This window comes from Ambystoma mexicanum, chromosome 5p, assembly GCF_040938575.1.
Source record: "Ambystoma mexicanum isolate Mex_15411 chromosome 5p, UKY_AmexF1_1, whole genome shotgun sequence".
Taxonomy (NCBI): domain Eukaryota; kingdom Metazoa; phylum Chordata; class Amphibia; order Caudata; family Ambystomatidae; genus Ambystoma; species Ambystoma mexicanum.
The window spans coordinates 249,267,040-249,285,008 of NC_090930.1; positions in this window are offsets into that span (position 1 = coordinate 249,267,040).

Below are 17,969 nucleotides of genomic sequence, written 5' to 3' on the forward strand. Positions count from 1 at the left end.
CTCGCCAGGTTTGAATCCATGTAATTGCCAATTGCGCCACTATCTATGTAGGCTTGTATGGCATGCATTTGAGTGGGTTGTCCTTGACTGATTAGGATAATGGGAAGCATGAAGTGTGAGGTCACTGAAACCTTTTCCAAGCTCGACAAGCTGACCTCTAAACTTGCCAGGCGTTGGAGTTTTCCGGAATCTGATTCTTCTTATACTGCTTGACCTCACCTAGGGGTTTTTGAGAGGGCTTAACTGGACAATCCTTGAGGAAATGGCCAGCTTTACCATAGTAAAGACACAGTTGTTGTTGGCATCTCTTGTCTCTTTCAGCCTGCGAGATGGGTCCCATGACGCCTCCCAATTGCATTGGTTCAGAGTGATTCTCGGGTCCTGTTCTCACTGGATTTTTTCTAGGGCGGACAAAATAGGTTCTGTTCTCAGAAAGAGCATGGTCAGCTCTCCTATCTTGCAAACGCTGATCCAATTGGATGGTCAAGTCTATATACTCTGCAATGCTCTCCGGTGGATTAACCACCTGCGCCAACACATCCTTCAATTCACTGCGCAACCCTATATGAAACAAGGTTGTCCTTTTTCTGTAGGCCAATTGGTCTCAGCCACTAGTCGATTAAAGGTAGCCACATATGCCAATAATTCCTGATTGCCTTGCCGGAGCGATAGCAATTCATTATCCAGCGTATGTCCTTGGGTATGGTGCGCAAAGAGTTTTTCCATTTCTTTCTGTAATTCTTGGAAGTTCCTTAACATTGGATCCTCTCTATTCACTAAAGGAACGGACCAATCCGCAGCGTATCCACCCAGATAGGATAACACAAAAGGTACCTTGGCTTGATCTGTGGGGAAAACTCCTGGGCGGCAGAGAAAATATAACCTGCATTGGTTAATGAAGACCGCACATTTTTTCGGGTCCCCCATAAAACGTTCAGGGGGTGCCAATGGTATGTTTCCAGGTACCACTACTTGAACCGGAACACGAGGCATAACTGGAACTGGCACTGATGGATTGCCTACTGGTAAGGGAACTTGTCCAGCTTGAGTCTGCAAAAGTTGATGGGCTAATTCCTCCGTCCTATCTCTGTTCATCACCAACTCTCTCCGAAGAACACCTGTCTCAGAACAAGCAGTGTGGACTTCTGCTCTTAATTCACCCAATAACTGAGCAAGCTGATCCACCTCTGAAGTTTCCATGACGCCCAGGCAGAGTATTTTTCAGTATGTGGCTTTGCGTTCTGTAACGCTTAGCTGGACTCCGCAGGAGCGCCCAAACTGTAATAGGTGTTCCCCGGCTCCCTCTGGTTGAACGGTCAGGTGGGTTCTATAATATTAAACAATGACTTAAGATCCTGATAATATATCCTATAGTATCCAGGCTTTTCCACTCTACAAGAACATTTACGTAAAAATTAATTTTCCTCTTGAAGTTGGAAGCTCACCTGTACTTTTAGCTTGATGAGCTATCCATCCTGCTCTGATGCAGGGGCACTAGTCCTGTAGATTTGATGCTCTGGTGTGGGGAACTAGGTTCAATTACTAAATGAGAACCTGGTGTTGGAAAACCAATTCTATAGGGAAAATGGAAAGGCTGCGAAGGACTTAATACTGGGAAGGAAATATGTTCGCAGTTGAAGACTAATGGAAACCTGAGGAGAACTCCTGACTGAGAAATAAACCTCCCCCAAGAACACTAACACTCCGGGTTAGGACTTAAATGACAGGGAAACGCTGAGGGATATTTCTGAGGAAACTAACTTCAACAGAAAATAACTAACAGCAAGGGGGAATAAGGGGGACTGGAAATAATAAGGGAAAAACTGAGGAATTAGTAAATATGCGATGACTGAAGGTCCGAGGTAAAAACTGGAACTGCGGTAAGCGTTGCTCTGCAGCTGCAGAAAGGAGCGCGAAGCGCGGTCCTCCAGGGGGGCGGGGCTAATAAGGCAACACGAAATTATTGCCTAGGCCTGCATGTTTCATTCCTGGCACAAGGCTGGCGGCCATGATAGAAAACACGGTAAACTCATTAACCCTAATGGAAATCTTAACAGAATAACCTGTGTGATGCAGTAATCCAAGCATGCAGGCTAGACCCATCTTTAAGGTGTTTCTTTGGAAACCAGATTTTAGCCTCTTGCCTGTGATCATGACATGAGTGTTAAGTTTTCCTTTGTTCTCAGTGGTGGTTCACAGTGAGTGCAGATTTCTTTGGTACTTGCTGTGATCTTAGGGCTTTTCATGCTTCTTGTCATCTAGCTGCCAGAGGTTTTAGTTTAGGTTAGTTGTCTGTTCTTTAGGAAATGCAGCTGCGGATGCAGCTACCAAAGAAGAAGCATATCTTCCCATACCAATAGTCACAGAGTAATAAACAAACAAGGAGAATCCAGCCCGGAAGGATACAATGCATTGCCTATTGCCCAAATAATAGAACTACAAAACAGAGCTCCACCAACAGAGCAGGAGTTATGGACCAAACGAAGCTGCACGCAATCACCCACTGATTTACTATGGCGACAAGAAAGTACAGGGAAGGTTGTCATGCCCGTAGAATTATTGGGTGTAGCATTCGAACAATTGCATTTTCCAGCACATAGTTCCAGACAACATATTGCCGCCGATCTCCAGGAAGATTGGTTTATACCGAACTTCCAGGAATACCTTAACAAAATGGTAATAGAATGTACTGTCAGGCTGAGAGTATTCCTGTGTCCTCGGAAGCTGCTGTACCCCTGCCAATCCCCCTCAAGTGTAATTCTCAGAACTAGATTAAACTCAGCTCTGTTAACTACACCCCATAGGGAAAGGGGGAAATTGGATAACATAAAAAAACACCAGGTTAGAGATTCACAACTAGCTGCTGCTGAACCTGCAGAGAATACATAAACAAATACAAATCTCATATTACTTACTTAACATTGAGGTTGAAAGACTAAATCCTTAACTATAGTGTAAAGAATCATGCCTGGTTCTTCTCATTAAGAAATCACTGAGAATATTGAAGAAATTGCTGAAAATCTTTCTACCTCTATTCTTGAGTCTCTTGAGAAAGACAGCAACTCCTTTATATTAAGTAAACCAGCTGACTCTTGATCTTTGTCGTTAAAACACTTTTTAGTTCAAGTAAAATGTAGGTTTAAATGAATTCTGTTCTTTATACTTTTCTCTAGAGTTTTTAAACACGCACACGATGATTGAGTACGTTGTTTCATGAAGAACACGCGTAACGGTGAAGGAAAACACGCAATAACCTGTTCTGCAAACGCACACGAAAGAAAACACGCACTGTAGAAAACATGTGCTGAAGAACACACGCGCTGTATAATACACTCGCTGGAGAACACACGCGCTGTGGAAAACACGCACTGACGAACACGCGCACTGAAGAACACTTGCGCTGAAGATTTCACATGCTGAAGAAAACACGCGCTGAAGAAAACATGCGCTGTAGAAAACACACGCACTGTAGAACACATGCGCTGAAAAAATCATGCACTGAAGAACACACACGCTGAAGAGCACATGTGCTGATGGACACACGCGCTGTAGAAAACACCCGTGGCAATATTTATTGCACGCACTGAAGTATTCTCGTAGCAATTTTTACACGTGCACACACACGCATTGTACACTTGCAACACTGCATTCCGCACTGCTGGTGATACCTGAAGAGGGGGGAGGAGTGGTGCCTCAAGAGCAACAAAGGGAACCGCGACCAACCGAAGCGCAACACCCCATCTTACAAATATTTCCTGAGGAAAAGCAGAAAGATCACCTGTCCTGAAAGAAGTGTGCATCCAACTATATGTCTGTTAGGGTTGATACCCTCTTCCCTGTTAAGCTGTTTAGCAACCTCTTTGTATGGACGCTGAGTGCTGGAAGCATGAGGTCACGATTGGAATGTTTGGGTATGACTAGGTGGAATGATGTATGTTGAGATTCCACCCAGGGCAGTTGGAATGATGTAGCATGGGTGGTGGGAGCCAGTGGGCGCGCCTCTGATCCTGTGATCCTGATCTTGTAACTGAATCTCCTGAAATAGCAGTTAAAAACTCCAAAATGCTTTTTCTTACTTTAAATGTCTCAAAGAAAATCTGAGCAACAGATTAAAACATCCAAAATAAAGTCACTTATCTGTCGAAAGGATTTTCTAAGAACTTCAGGAATTCCAGGCTTTAGTAAGATCTCCTGACAATCCGAATACTTCTCCTGAACCCCCTAAAGAGTAGCCGCTCGACTGCCAGGGACCTGAAAGTTCAAATCCATAAGGCCCAAGACTTCAGCAGGAGCAGCTACAATACACATCCTCTCAGCTGGGGTGCTGATGGTGAAAGGCAGAGAGTGACAGTTTAGAATGTTCATTGTTGTCCTGCTGACCTCTCTAGCCAATCAAAGCTTCTATTGAGAAACTCCATCTTGCCTTGGGTCAGAACCAGGATTCTGTATTGAGAAGTTAATGCCAAACCAAATAAAGTAGAAAACTTCCAACCCACACCAAACTAATCTACAGACCTCTAAATAAAGGAAACCTGACAGTACTTGCCAGGTATTCAATTCAGGGATGACCCTCAGAACACTCAGGGGATGTTAACCACGGCCTGTGGGTCCCTTCCGTGAACTGCACATGGGAGTGAGATGCAATGGAGCCAAATATTTAATTGTGGTGGTGGTGTGTCCCTTTCGTGATTGGGTGGAGGCAGGGCTCTGCGCCCACCCTGATGCGAAGTGTGCAGCAAAATTCCTCGTAAGAGAGGTGTTCCCCCGATGGGGAATATGCAATGTCATACGATCTGACAACGGAACCCATTTCGTAAATGATCTATTCAAAGAAGTAACATCACTATTGGGCATAAAACACAAAATTTGTTCAATTTACCACCCACAAGAAAAACGGTGTTGTCGAGAAAATCAAACAGCCTCCTTAAAAGTAGATTGTCCAAACTATGCCACTCCCTGAAGAAGAATTGGGTGTACTGCCTGCCCCTGGCCCTTTTCCAGCTGCACACACAACCCAGCAAGGACTACCACCTGTCTCCCCACGAAATAGTAACTGGTTGACGTATGCAAACGCCTCTGTCACCAGTAAGGAGAATGTCTGATACACACAGGACAGCAGTGGTCCTGGGGGAAGAATTCCAAGAATACCTCACCCAAATTACACGAGCAGTACGATGCATCACAAAACAAATTGCATTGCCATTTACAAGAGAAAGTGAAACTGATACCACAACTGGAGCTACAGACAGCCCTACACAACCCTTAATGCCTGGTGAATTGGTTTATGTGCGGAGCTTTTAAGGAAGTGGAACTCACCGAGATTCCATGGACCTTACATGGTGATATATTGCACCCCCTTGGCGGTAAAGGGGCTGTGGTACTGGATACACCTCTCAGATGCAAGGAAAGCACACAACAGCATAGCACCTGAAACACTGGATAGCAACCAAACAAACGTTGCAGTGCCATAAAAGAGATACTGGACTTAAAAGTAATACAGGGTCAGTTGTAAATAATAAGAGTGAAAAGAAACATAAAAACATAAAAAGTGATGTAAATATAAAAATGTAGTGCTTTTATTGTCTCTCCCTATCGCTCTCTCACTCTTACTTCTTTCTCGTACTCTCATCTCCATCTCACACTCAACTCTATTTCTTACTCATCCAATATAACACTCACCCCATTTCTATCATTCCTTTAGGTGCCATGATGATGGGGTCAACACCAACACCTACTAATCAGTTAGATGGCAGTAGGAATAGAATTAGTGCTACGAGATCATATAGTTATGACTGCGGCATCAATTTTGTCACAACAGTTTTTACCCTAGTAATAATTGTTTTGGGAATATATTGGTCTGCATCTTTTATCTGGGGGTCCCATATAAAAGAAGGGGGTAAAACTAACATGGGACAACAAAACGCTTTTGAATATCACAATCTTGCACAAAAATCGAACAAAAGTGAATGAAGAGTATGGAATGTTTGATATTGAAACTGAGAATGTATCCAATGTAGAAAATGTCAATTACCACACCCGATCACGTTTACAGAAACACAAGCTACCTCACAGCCTACTATAGTGCCTACCTCATTGTTTACAGAAACGGACAGTGTGCTCCACAACCCAGCCTCTAATACCAAACCTGTGTCCTCTTCTCCCCCTATGATGTACAAACAAGACCCTGCTAGTACTAATATGAATGTAAATGATGGTATTTTTACAATGTGTAGTTAACAGTCCATAAACGGCCAAGGGTTGCTGTGTACCAATAATGAAATGCTTACAACATAACCACAATTCCTTTCGTCCAATAGAAGAAAGAAAAGGCAGGCACGCCAACACCGATATGATGCAGATCAAAGACTAGAATGGATGGACCAAACCAGTGCACAAATATGGACAGAGCACATCACAAAACTGACATGGGTCACAGCCCTCGATAAACCCATCAAGGTCTGCCATGAAGAAAATTATGAACTTTGTTTCCATGGGTTCTAACTCACGCTGCAATAGAACTCTTGTGATCCCTGATCTTCGAAAAGGCACTGCTGCCTTAATGGAATATTATTGGGTATGCGGCAAACAGACTTACTTGCACCTCCCACCATCTTGGAGGGGTTATTGAACACTTGCAACACTGCATTCCGCACTGCTGGTGATACCTGAAGAGCATGTCAGGAGGGGGGGGGGGGGGAGTGGTGCCTCAAGAGCAACAAAGGGAACCGCGACCAACTGAAGCTCAACCCCCCCATCTTCTAAATATTTCCTGAGGAAAAGCAGAAAGATCACCTGTCCTGAAAGAAGTGTGCATCCAACTACATGTCTGTTAGGGTTGATACCCTCTTCCCTGTTAAGCTGTTTAGCAACCTCTTTGTATGGATGCTGAGTGCTGGATGCATGAGGTCACGATTGGAATGTTTGGGTATGACTGAGTGGAATGCTGTATGTTGAGATTCCACCCAGGACAGTTGGAATGATGTAGCCTGGGTGGTGGGAGCCAGTGGGCGCCCCTCTGATCCTGATCTTGTAACTGAATCTCCTGATGTAACACCTGATTAAAGTGACCTAATGAAGATATCCTGGCATCCAGTGTATCCTTATACTTGTTGACCCCAGTTAAAGTCACAACATATTTTGGCGACAAGGATGGGATAAGTGAGGACCTGGAAGAACCATGGACATGCAGACAGGTACCTGTATGGATGAGTGCCAGAGAAGAGAGAAGAAGAAAAAAGGAGACTGCTGCGGGGGGTGCAAAGCAGGAGGAAAGTTTAAAGTGAGAAACAGAGTAGAGGGAGCCCACTGCTCCCATGATGAGTCCCACCACCCAGGGAGGATTAAGGGAGGCTGCCCTGGTAGCCTTCCAGGAGGCAGCAAAGTGGTGCCTGACACCCAGGGGGAGCTGAGTCCCCATAGGGATCCATGAGCAGTAGTGTTTGAGACCCCCGTGGGCAAGGAGTTTTAAGGATGCCTGAGACTGTTAAAGCATCCAGAAGCAGGGCGTGCTGCCCAATAAAGTGACAGAGAGACTGCCGTGGGTTTCACCCAGGGTGAGGTTAAGGAGTGTCATCATTTTGCAGAGACTGTCGGCAGAGCCGCTAATGGAGCCAAGCAGTTTTGAGGATGCCAGAGCCGATAGAAGTACCAAGGAGGTTTATTGTTGTGGATTGTTTGTCAGTCTGGAAAAGTGCTACGAGTGACTTTCAATTCTCCCGAGAGTTTGATGATGGCCTCAGTAGCTCTGTTGATTAAGAGCATCACAAGTGTGGGGCATATAAAATAAAAAAAGGAAAATGCAAGGAGACAATAGGTGATGTCACCATTTGAGTTTCATGGACCATGGGTGGAGCTGAACATGGTGACGGTTGACGGCCGGAGCTCTTGCTCACTTCAGGGCTTGTGCCTTATTGGTGGGGTCAGCCGGTGAGCAGGGGAGCTCATGATGGCATGGAACGCAGAGAGGCAGGCTGGCGTGACTGTTACGGTTCAATGAAGACCGTAAGTGGAAGGCACTCAGCAACGCGTCATTGACATGACCAGGAAGCTGGTCATCTGAGGAATCGAATGCCAGTGTGACTGTCGGATACCAGGAAGACAGCAGGCAGGAGTGCAGACAGCAGGGCGTTGTGTCAGGCGTTTCTAGGAGGATGCTGTGCTGCGCTCCTACACAGAAAGGGGAATGGAAGTACTTTGAGGCTAGTAGTTGGAGTATATGCTGACATCGTGAGGAAGGTCGCTTGCGTATTGAAATGTCATTAAGTAAGCGAGTTGTCAGAGATGTTGTCTGCCATCCTGTTGGAATTCTGCAATATCACGGCTGATTTTGTTTTCGCCCACATGACTATACGTGGTTGGACTCAAGTGAATTAATTTGTTATCATTACTTGTTTCACCAATGCATTATTTATGTGTTGAAGTTTTATCTTGGTCGTTAGGCAGTCTTGTTTAGAATGTTGAAATGTCATGAGTCTGGAAAGCTTTGCATTACTGTGGATGGTTGGAATCACTGAGAAATTCCAAGCAAATTCAAAGTATTTTAAGTAATTTGCAAGACGTGGAAGCGGCACGTTGCGTGTGTGAGTGAGTAGTTGGTGTATGTGATTACTGTATCTTAGAGTAACCCTTCTAGGATTTGCCAGTGTTCAAATTACAAAATGGACTTTTGCAACTATACTGTTTTGTGCCCCGTGATGAGTTCTGGTAGGTTTGCATAATGCTTCAATGGGTTGATTGGGCTAGTATAACAACTGGTTGAGGATTTTCAGGTTTGTTACATTGACGTTGGAAGGCAACATTGACTTTTAGTGTTTCATGTGTAGAAGCATCTTTCTGTTGTAGAAGCATTTTGTCTGTTTGTAGTAGCATCTGGACATAGAATGCAGCCATTTGTGTCTGCACAGCTTTCTGTCATCCATTTATGATGGTGGGCAACAAGTGTATGTTTGGTGTGCCGGTATGGGGGAATGCAGTAGTGTATGGCACAGGTTGTGTCAGTATGTTTGTGGTGAGCATGGGGGTGTGTGGCTCATGTGTGTAGTTTAGAGATGTGGTGTGCATAGATAGTAGTATTTAAGCGTTGGGCTATTGTGACCCATTGAAGGGAGTGTTGAGATGTGGTGTGCATGTCTATTTGTATTTAAGCATGGGTCTGTGGTGACCCATTGAAGGGTGTGTTTAAGACATGGGTTAGAGTAGCCCAGTTGAGGCACAGATGTGGCGCCCGCACTCTGTTTGTGGCACGAGAGTGGTAGGGATGCCTCCACGCTTTGTTGTCAAGATGTTTTGCATCCAAGTGGTGAGTCATGATTGCAGGGTTTTAGAGATGTGTTGGACCAGTAGGACTTTGGTCGTATTTGACAGTGTGCACTTTGGAGTCTTCCCTGCCAAGGTGAGTGTTAAGTTTTCCTTTGTTCTCAGTGGTGGTTCACAGTGAGTGCCGATTTCTATGGTACTTGCTGTGATTTTAGGGCTTTTCATGCTTCTTGTCATCTAGCTGCCAGAGGTTTTAGTTTAGGTTAGTTGTCTGTTTGGGTTGAGGCCCAATTTTACTGTTGGCCCAGTTTGGAACAGCCGCCAAACTGGGATTTGAGTGGGGTTTTCTTATTGATTGAAACTCCTCCATGCGTGTTGGGGCCCTTGTGTGAAGGTTATGTGAGTGAGCTTTTGTTGTTTGGCAAGTGTGTGTGGTGCATTGGTCCTGGTGTTCTAGTAAGATCGCCCTGGGTTGATTGCTTAGTAAGTTAGATAGTTTTCGTTTAGCTGGGGAAGGACCTGTTCAATCCCGATGTGGGGAGCTTGTGCTTGGGGGTGGCAGCCCCATGATTCACCTGTGGCAGGGGTGGATAAAAGGAGCAAAGAGTTTGTTGAGGGTTTATGGTTGTATTTGTTTGGTTGTCCAAGGTGGGGCTGGAGGTGCTCTAAGGTGGCAGCTTCGAGGTTCCCTGGTGGCAGTGGGGAGCAGAAGGTGATCAGTGTTTCTTGTTGGTTTTGGAGAGTAGTTGAGGTGGTCGGGTCCTGTCCTCTGCAGGTTAGTTACGCTAGGCGGCACACTCACCCGGGTGTTTGGAATTGGATGGTGTGTGTGTGTTTTGTTTGGTGAGTGATTGTGTATTTGTAGGAGAGGTGTTGGTGTTGTTGTCTGAAGGAAGGGAGGTGTTAGGGTTGATATCCTCTGAAGGAAGGGAGGTTTTAGGGTTAATACCCTCTTCCCTGTTAAGCTGTTTAGCAACCTCTTTGTATGCATGCTGAGTTCTGGATGCATGAGGTCATGATTGGACTGTTTGGGTATGACTAAGTGGAATGCTGTATGTTGAGATTCCACCCAGGAAAGTTGGAATGATGTAGCCTGGGTGGTGAGAGCCAGCGGGCTCCCCTCTGATCCTGTGATCCTGATTTTGTTACTGAATCTCCTGATGTTACACCTGATTTAAGTGACCTAATGAAGATATCCTGGCATCCAGCGTATCCTTGTACCTGTTGATCCCAGTTAAGGTCACAACAGTGTCTTAGGCATCCTCCAATCTTCTTGCTCAAAACCCTGATGAGTACAAACTCTTCAGCTCGGCAGAGACATTTTTTGCATCACTTGTGCCCAGTATCCAGACAAAAAAGGAAAATGGCCCCAGATCGTTCGCTGGGAACTCATCCAATGGGCAAATGATACTGAAGAAGGGTTCAACATCAACAAGGTGGAACTAAGAGCATTTCGACTAATGACAATGCAGAAATGGTACGTGCTGGACCTCCTAACTGCTACGGAGGGTGGTGTTTGCAAGAAAATTGGGAGTTCATGTTGCACATTCGTACCTTCTTCAGATGCTGAAAATGGGACATTATCACATGTGCTTGCAGCCGTACATCAACTGGGCGTGAAAATGAGAAAAGGAGGCGGCATACAGACTGACTGGTTCAGCATGACGTTCAGCTGGGTACCCTCTTGGCTTGGCACAATTATGAAGATGCTGGTGCCCATCATTGTGTTCTTCCTGCTGATTTTCTGTGTGTGCCAGTTAGGACTCATGTGTTGCACAAAAGCAGTGTGATGATGTTGGTGCCAATCAGCAACAGAAATACAAATAATAAGATGCCTCATGGCTAGGGAAGAACAAGTGCAAACTGTAGAGAATGATGAGCCCAAATACTGCATGCTGGCAATATACCACACGGGATGAGCTAGACAACTTTTACCACACTATCAAACAACCCCAAAATCTTGAAAATTATAGGGAGGTGTCGGTGGACCTAGACGGGGATGTAGTTACATGACATGCACTCCTGAAGAATATGCACAGCTTGGGGAAGAGTTTAAGAAGCGTATGTAGGCCATGGATGCCCATCAAAGGTACCCCTGCCTAGGATGAAGCGGTAAAAAGGGCTGAGGAATGTACACGTACTGGGGGAGGGTATTTGTTACTTTAGGAGTGACGAAAGGGGGGAATGTTGAGGGGGAGGTTTTCCAATCCCACCCCTCTCCACCATTCCCGTAGTAAATAGATCACATATAAGCCAAGGGGGCCAGGCCCCCAGGCTTCCAACACTTTGGCTTATGATGTAACATAGAAATTTACCTGCATGACCTAACCCACAGCCCCGCTGATCGGTGCAATTTTGTATTAGAACAGACACCATCTTTTTACTAAGCCCAAAAACCATCCCTCTGCAAAACCCAGCTCTCCACATCCCTAGCGCCTCGCACAGAGAGCCCAAGCCCCCGCCACCTCCCTTCTTCGCCAGGTCCGCACTAGCCTTGTTCTCACGGAAGTCCAATCATTTATTGTTGCAATTGTGTAGCATCACTTCCACAGATTATGTTCTACGCAGAGCGTGAGATCGAAGCAGGCCTCTGAACAAGTGCCCATCCATCTCCACAAAACTGCCCATGCCCCTTTCAACACGCACCCAGGCCAGGGACCACCTAAGCCCAACCATTCACTCTTTTTCATGCTGATGCCCATCTGACCTCATACTGACCATTCCAAAACACCCACCATAGACTTAATCCGTATGGTACTATATTCCCTACACGCCAAAACATGCCCATCAGCCTCATGAGATATGGGGTAATATAAAATAGATCAAATCATCAAGGGAAGACACCTGGGTGCAGGACCACAGTATCAAAGAGGGGCTGAATGTGGAGGTTGGAATGCCCATATATTAGCCAACCTTTTCTAAATACCCCCTTGAAGCAAGGATTTTGTGTTTGCTATTATTCTCATATTATCAGTTCCTGTTTAGCTTAAACAGTTAGGGATGTGTTACATTTGACCTGTCCTTCACCGCGAAGATGAGACCAGCTGACCACTTACACCATGATTGACTGGGAAGCAGCAACCAATGGAGCCCAGGCATCCCATATGGATCTGGGTTTAGTGTATGTCTCCAGCCAATCCACTGTGCCGCTGTGTTACCTATACATGTCACTTATGACGCTTGGTACCTTTTTAATGTGCTGCCCGTGTATCTTTTGGCAGAGCACTCTCGGGTAGCAGAGTTCTTTGCTTGCTAACTTTATTCCATATAAAGGTTGTTATCCTTGCAATTCATCTCTTGGTCTCATTCCTTGACGGGGTGTGGTGTCTTCATTTGGTCTATTAGAAAATTGTGTGTTTTAGGGTGCCCGCCTTCACCAATTAATCTTGCTGTTTGGCACAGGTACAATTTAGAATGGAAAAGAATAGAGTGACCACTGGCAGCAGATAAACAACATTAGAACAATTGTTTCAGCCAGATGGCAACAATGTTCCTCAACAGATATAGATGCTCGACAAATCACTCTTCAGTTAATAAAATATGTATATCTACTAATGGCGATTACAAATACTATATTTTGAAGCAGATCCTCAGGAGGTAGTCTTGAACATTTGTTGTGAACAACTCTGACACAAACATGTTTCATGAGCGCAGCAGAGTGAAACCCTGTGAGAACACATCCACCTCCAAAAGTTTATAGGCTGGAAATGTATGAAAATATACAGTACTGTACGGGAACTCAGTGATGTATATCTCTACCTTAAATCACATTTGAATAATGTTTGCAATCACACATTTTAGTTTCAATTTATTTTTCATGAGGCTAATGGGAGTATTTGGGTCTTGGAGACATTATCCCCATAGACAACTAGAGCAGCACAGTTGGCTTTTCAGATTAACCCTTTTGCTGCCATACATCATTCTGGTTTTATGTGCTGCTAACCCAGGTGCAACTAAAAACCACAAAGAGTTGTATACCATATCAAACAATGCTGTTATACCCTACTCACTCAATTTGGTCAATAATGTACCACTTCTGGAATGTCAAGACAAAGAGGATGACTGCTGTTTAGAACATTTAACAGACATGCTGCTGGTTGCATTCCAGTATAAGGGCTTGGAAGCTGTGACAATGTAGTGCTATGCATGTCAAATGATCATGTTTGGTAACAAAGTTGCGGCCTTCACTGAAGAGAGCGGACAGGTTCTCTGAAATCCAGCGCAGAAATACATACTCTTGTAGTGCCGATACAAGAAACAATATGCTCTGCCTTTGGTAAGCTTTGAAACCGTAATACCCAAAGCTCTAAATCAAGTTTTATAAGTATGCTTTACTCTAGTGATGCAGTATTTGATGCAAATTAAAGTTTAAAAGAAATTAATTCCCAGTGCTTGATCATGAAAAATTTTATAATATTGTGTCCAACGTTTTCTGATGGAATTGGGACTTGCTTCACAAATGGGAGACAAATGATTGCAAAATTGATGCAACATTCATTAAGTTTACATACACAAAGAAAGCGGCCACCAGCAGTGCAAATTCCGTGATGGTAATTGTGCAATAGGTGTAGTACGGAATGGTGTAGCATAAAAAAAGAAACATGAATGTACAAAAACTTAACACTCTTTTTGATGTTTGGCATTTGAAACCAGTTTTGATCAATAATATCTTTCTAAAATGCATATGGTTTTGTTAACCATGCGAGCTCATTTGATAAACGCTGCACTTTTACAACCCATAATTGTTGCTATCCAATTAAATTTATGGTTACACTCCCAAAAAAATATAAAATTATACCCGTACAAGAGAAAATGCGAAGAAAATCAAGCATACACACATTGTCAGTACATAAAATATATTTATTTGAAAATCATATAGTTAACATATATATAGATTATTCGTGCTCAGTTTATCTACATTCACACATGTATTTCTAAACATACAGTAGCAGCCTATGTTGTAGTGCAAAGAACCATTACATAATTTACCGATGATCATCTACATCGTTTCTAATACAATGAGTTTCTTTTTTTCTACAATATTGTTTCTTCTTAAATGATACAAAAATATATCAACTTCAATTGTTTCCGATGCAAGATAAGCCACCTTTACATGTTCAGTTTAACAGATTCCAAAGCAATCCTATAGAAAAATAATCTTGTTTTGAATGACAATGAAAGGATTGCAGCTAATTTGGGCTTTCAAAAATTCATGCCAGTTCCAGCATACACTAAATGGAAAACAGCAAACGGTACCAAAGTATATGCCAAACATATACGCACGCAGACTTACTGAACCCCGAGACCTATTCAGGTGCATATTAAAAAACACCCTTAAAAAACGCTACATATTCATCAGGGTGACCCTATTCAATTACTCCTTTTGCCAACTATGAAATGTCAGCAATGCTTTTCTTAGTTAGTATGCCCTGACAGACCAGAACCTCCCAACAAAAGCAAATGGGCAGGAATAAACATTTAGAGTACTCTTCTAGATGTGAGTCTCTCACAGAAGTGGTTACGGAAAAGCTGAGTAGTTCACAAATAATCTAATATTTGGCATAAGTTGCTACTACACCTTTTCTCACACCTACAAATGGCATTAGTTATTTTGTAACTCATACAGATTTCCTGAAAGCAGCAAGTCGCACCCGGTTTTCACAAAAGTTCTACTTACTCCCAAAATGAGTGGCCTGACAAGTTCTTGTCTCAGATCAAGGATTGGCCCAACTATTACCAAGTTAAAGTATAAGAATACCATTATCCCCTTCTATTGTGACCATTGCTTTATATATGCATTTAACTTTATGGGTCTCATTACGAGGTTGGCGGTAACCCCGTAACACTGAATCCGTCGCCTCACTTCCCGGTGCCACCAGGACATTACAAGTCCCAGTGGCGCGGGAAGTCAGGCGCCGGATTTTGTAAGTCCCCATTCCCATGGAGTCCAAAAGGACTTAATGGGAGTAGGGAGGCGGAAGCATCAGCACTGTTGCTAACTGTGGCGGTGATTCTGTGACGAATCTGCCTACTGGGGCCGCTGCGCCCGCCCGGGTCAGACCTGTTGGGCGCAGTGGCCCCGACAGGCAGACTCGTAGTGCAGCAGTCCAGAATCAAGGGTGCTGGTGAACTTACTGGCACCCTTGTTTCCATACTGCCACACTTGTAAGGAGGCCCTATGTATTTAACTATACCTTGTTACTATTTCAATTTGTTAGATCATTGGAGACTGACCTGTTTGAAATCGTTGGAGACGGTTAATGGGATTAACGGTACCCAACCATCTAACCAAGTGGAAATTGGGAGCCCTCCTAACATCCAGGCAGCGCAGAGCCCTATATTCTTTCATTTTAGGGTAGCTGAAAAAAAGGTAGGAAGAACCACCCCCTGGTTAATGTGAAATGATTAAACTAACTTAAGCAGAAAGGAACAGTGAGTTATCAATACAACCTTATCTTTTGGGAAAACGGTATACAGTCCTGAGCCACTAATCCTTCTCGCCAAACCAAGTGCCACCAAAAAGACTGTTTTTAATCTAACCAAACCAATATAAACGCAAGCCAAAGGTTCATAAGGTTTGTGTCCAAGGGGCGACAAAATCATTCTAGGATCCCAAAAGGGATCAGACTTGCTCAGTAGTGGATACAAAATGAAGGCCTTCTGGGTGTCTTATTACTGGATTAGAGGTAGGAAAAAAGCTGCTGGCAATTGATATAAATCCCTATAGCAGACAACTAAGCCCTAGTAAGAGTCAACCTTAACAATAGAGGATACCGAAACAGTCCGGAAACATTATTGTCAGAAAGTGGTGCAGAGGGTTGGAGCCCTTTTTTAGCATGTAGTGGCAGAAACGGATCATCCGAAGATCTGGAACTGCAGACAGTCAAAGACACGCAAGACCAACAGTTTCTTGGTGGCCACAGGGGGGCTTACTAGTATCAACAAACAGTTCTAGCAGTCTTGAAATTTGTATAAAATCCTTTCAATGAAGGAAGTTAGATGGAACGTGTACAGAGGTCTGTGGTCATACAGGATCTGAAAACAGTTCTCTAAAGTCTGTTCTCTCATTAATGATGATTAAAAGGTGACGTTTCCCATGCTGACTCGCTGAGAACAGGTCTAACTCTGGGGACTCACAAAAGTGAAAAAAATAGTGCCCTCAAGTCCTCACTCATGGTTGGCATGAGAGAGACGCCTAAGCATGTCCGCCTCCATATTGAGCTCCCCTACCAGATGGACAGCTTGAGTCAATATTTGATGAAGGAGAGCGCAGAAACATATCTAAACATCCAGGATACATAGTGGAGACAAGTATCCCCTCTTCCTGGTGATGTAAAACACCAAAGTCAAGCTGCTGAGATTTATCATCAAATTAGAGTGCTGTATTACTGTAAGAAACACCAGAAAGGCCGTAAAAAATGGCAAGCTATTCCAAGAAGTTTATGTTTGCAGTGCCACCACTTCAGAGCAGCTATGATCTCTGATTGAATTTAGATTTTGTCAGAGTGGCTGACTGCCTGGTGGTTCTAAGAGGAATAAAGGTGGAGCTGGAGTCTTCTCATCTTCAAGCGAGCATGAGGGGAAAAGATATTGAAACCACCATGCTGATTAGGCCGGCCATGTTCTTGTTTGGAACAGTGAATAGGCAGGGAAAAAATCATCCTCCCACTCCAAATGGGGGACTTCTTTTATTGCTCTCATCTGCAAAAGATTGCAGATTTTCCGAGCAAGCAAAACGGAGCCGAATCAAAATAAAGGAGGCAATAAAGGAGGAAAAGGAGTAACAAATAGGTGATATCCTTATGAAATGATCGATTGGGCCCAACAATCCTTTGAAATGGCACACAATGCTGTCCAAAGGTCAGAGAAACTGTCACCTACTGGGGAGCTGTGAATATGGTCGTGCGGCACATTTTTTCTTGGGGTCTACAGGAGCAAAAGGTGGGGAGAAGAAACTATCCTTGTTGGTGGTGTGTAGCTGCTTTCTCCCTTGAGCGCTGAGTGACCTGGCTGCTTATTTTTGAGTTTGTGATAGCCACATAAACCACATCTTTTAAATATGGATCCTGTGTGTGGCTAATATGGAGCCTTAAAAAACGTCTTCCCCAGTTTAGTAAGCAGTCAAATTATTATTATCATGGCATTTATTGAGCATGGACCTAGCTTTGGGAAGCAACTAAGCGCTTTACAATCATAGGGGGAAGAATACAAGAAAGGAAGCAGATTAAGAGGGACCGGGAAGCTAACAGGGGAGGGTGGGCAATTGGCAGCAAGTGATCTACGAGCAACCAGTGAGGAAACAGTGAGCAGACTCATTGCTCCTCACTTGTTGTCTGACAGGAAGTTTCTTCTTTGTTAATTCCTTATCACTGAAGTAGTAGAAAAGCTCATTGGCTTACACGGTTAAGTCCTTAATTAGTCTTAGTCTTGCATATTTGTGTTAAACTGCGTGGTCTCATCCACACAGAATGGTGCATATCCATGCCTAAGCAGACCACCATAGAGCCTATTTCAATATAGTACACAGAAATGTCCATGTCATCAGTAATCTGATTCACCTAAGTAAGGCCCAACTTAGACATTGATTGGCCGATAGCCAGCTAGCATCTAGGTTGGCCTAGGGAAGATGTTAAGCTCCATTATTCTAGTCTTTCTTTCCCCAAAAATCTAACAGGCTGTCATCCATCAAAAGCGGATGTCCTGAAACGGTTACA